Genomic DNA, 3233 nt, shown 5'->3' with positions numbered 1-3233 from the left:
AGGGAGGAAGGGGTGGAGGAAGGAAGGAAGGAAGGAAGGAAGGAAAGGATGGAGGGAGGGAGGAGAAGCTTGTTGGGTCCTGAATGGTGTTTTTTCAGAACAAGCACTGACAGCCAGTTGGCCTTTTGAATTAGAAAACTGCCTAGATATCAGAATTTTTAGTAACAGAACATTAACTTTTAGACATAAACTCTAATCTGTGCCTTGAAAAATGAAAAGTTAATATCATAATGCACATTTATTTAGTTTTTTTCCCAGGCTAGCAAGTTACTTCAATTGTATTTTCAGTGTATTAGAATTGGTAGGAGCTTTTGTCACATCACAGCTTAGAAACTGATTGTTCCTGTTTCCAAAAAAAAAAGAAGGAAAAAATATTAAAAAGCCTTGAAACCAATCTGCCAACTACATGGAAAGTCTCATTATAATTTTCAATAATAAAATAATAAAACCCTGCTTGGGGTGAAATTTCAATTAGAGATTAAAATAAAACAAGATCATCCAAAACTCAATAATATAGTGATGAAAAATGAATTGCAGATAGGTCCATTCTCACTACTAGAATATGAAGATAAAAATGAATTTAGGAATTAACAGGCCTTTTTGAAATGTTGCTTCATAATTTAAAAACTGTATATAACTTGATTCTTTTCCTTTTAAATATTTCCCTATAAGAAGATGGGGAAATGATGAAGTAAATGCCCATGTACAATTCTCACTTTCCCCCAAAATTAGTGACAACAATGAGAAATAGAGACTAAAACGTCATTTATAATTAAAACAGGAAAAGGCTCCAATCATCACGTTGGGAAATGCCAAATACAATTTGGTCCCAGTTGAAATAGGACATTGTGAGCGGACACAAAATTGTTGAGAAAATCTAGCAGATTTTGTTCTGAAGGATCCTGCTGGGCATCTCCAATATTGAAGGGCCTGAGGCTGTTTGGCTTATAGGGCTTCTTTCCCAACTACATATCAACAGTAAAAGCAGCAGAGTGGGTAAAAACACAAGGTTGATCAGTACTAGCTTTTGAAGTATGGAAACAAAACTACTTGGCACCTGTAAACCAGAGATGAATTTTCTTTAAAAAATATGTGTCCACTACCACAATAAGTTTCTATTACATACCCAGAAGAATGGCTAAAATTAAAAGAATGACAAAACCAAATATAGATGGGGGTGTGAGCAACCATAACTTGCATGCATTGTTGGTGGGGGTGTGAAATGTTATAATCAAAAGTTCTGGCAATTTGTTATAAAAATAACCATATATCATCTATCATATAGCACGGTTCTTCTCTTCCCAGGTATTTAACACAGAGAAATGAAAACATATGTTCACAATAAGATCTAAAAATTGTTCACAGTAGTTTTATTTGTAATAGCCAAAACTCAAAACATCTCAGGTGCCCATCAGTTGGAGGATGGACAAACTGTGGTATATCTAGGTAATACAATAGACTACTGCTTAGCTCTAAAAAGAAATAATTTAATGAAACACTCAACCATATGGATGGATATCAAAATTATTATGCTGAGTGAAAGAAGCCTTAAACAAAAGAGTGCATACTCTTTCCCATATTATATTCTGTCCTGTACTCGTAAGTGGTGTAATATATACTCCACTATTCAACTTACGTAAAATTTTAGGACAGGTAAAACTAATGTACAAAGAAAAATATCAAAACATTATCTCTGGCAGAAGGTCTAAACAGACACTTCTCCAAAGAAGACATACAGATGGCCAAAAATCACATGAAAAGATGCTCAACATCACTAATTATTAGAGAAAAGCAAATCAAAACTACAATGAGGTATCACCACACACTGGTCTGAATGGCCATCATCAAAAAGTCTACAAACAATAAATGCTGGAGAGGGCATGGAGAAAAGGGAACCCTCCTACACTGTTGGTGGGAATGTAAATTGGTACAACCATTATGGAAACCAGTATGGAGGTTCCTTAAAAAACTAAAAATACAACTGCCATATTATACAGCAATCCCACTCTTGGGCATATATCCAGAGAAAACTCTAATTCAAAAACATACATGTGGGCTTCCCTGGTGGCACAGTGGTTGAGAGTCCGCCTGCCGATGCAGGGGACACGGGTTTGTGCCCTGGTCCGGGAAGATCCCACATGCCATGGAGCGTCTAGGCCCGTGAGCCATGGCTGCTGAGCCTGTGCGTCCCGAGCCTGTGCTCCGCAACGGGAGAGGCCACAACAGTGCGAGGCCCGCATACCGCAAAAAAAAAAAAAAAAGATACATGCACCCCAATGTTCACAGCAGCACTATTTACAATAGCAAAGACATGGAAGCAACCTAAATGTCTATCAACAGAGGAATGGATAAAGAAGATGTGGTACATATATACAATGGAATATTACTCAGCCATGAAAAGGAACGAAATTGGGTCATTTGTAGAGACTGTCATACGGAGTGAAGTAAGTCAGAAAGAGAAAAACAAATATCATATATTAACGCATATATATGGAATCTAGAAAAATGGTACAGATTAACCAGTTTGCAAGGGAGAAATAGAGACACAGATGTAGAAAACAAATGTATGAACACCAAGGGGGGAAAGGGGGGTGAGATGAATTGGGAGGTTGGGATTGACATATATACACTAATATGTATACCTGCTGTATAGCACAGGGAACTCCACTTCTCTGTACAGTAGAAACTAACACAACATTGTAAAACAACTATACCCCAATTTAAAAAAAATTCAAAAAAATTAGAAAGTAGCCTATTCAAAGGAAAAAAAAAATGACTTGCAGTCAATTAAAAATAGTTGGACATAAAAGGAGATCAAAGAATGCAACCAAAAAAAAAAAGAACCAGAAATGACAGAAAATATAAACAGAAGCACTAATGAAAGAGATAATGATGTTTCAATTGTGAACTTTATGTTCACATCTATTTCATTTTATATTGAATATTTAAGTTCCTAATTTGCATCATTCTAAATAATTTTTTAAAAAGATGTGGTACTTATATACAATGGAATATTACTCAGCCATGAAAAAGAATGAAATAATGCCATTTGTAGCAATATGGATGGACCTAGAGATTATCGCACTAAGTGAAGTAAGTCAGACAAAGATAAATATCATATGAAATCACTTAAATGTGGAATCTAAAATATATGATACAAATGAACTCATTTACAAAACAGAAATAGACTCACAGATGTAGAAAACAAACTTATGGTTACCAGGGGGGAAAGG

Source organism: Mesoplodon densirostris, chromosome X (assembly GCF_025265405.1).
Source record: "Mesoplodon densirostris isolate mMesDen1 chromosome X, mMesDen1 primary haplotype, whole genome shotgun sequence".
In the NCBI taxonomy this organism is placed as follows: domain Eukaryota; kingdom Metazoa; phylum Chordata; class Mammalia; order Artiodactyla; family Ziphiidae; genus Mesoplodon; species Mesoplodon densirostris.
This window is presented reverse-complemented; position numbering follows the sequence as displayed.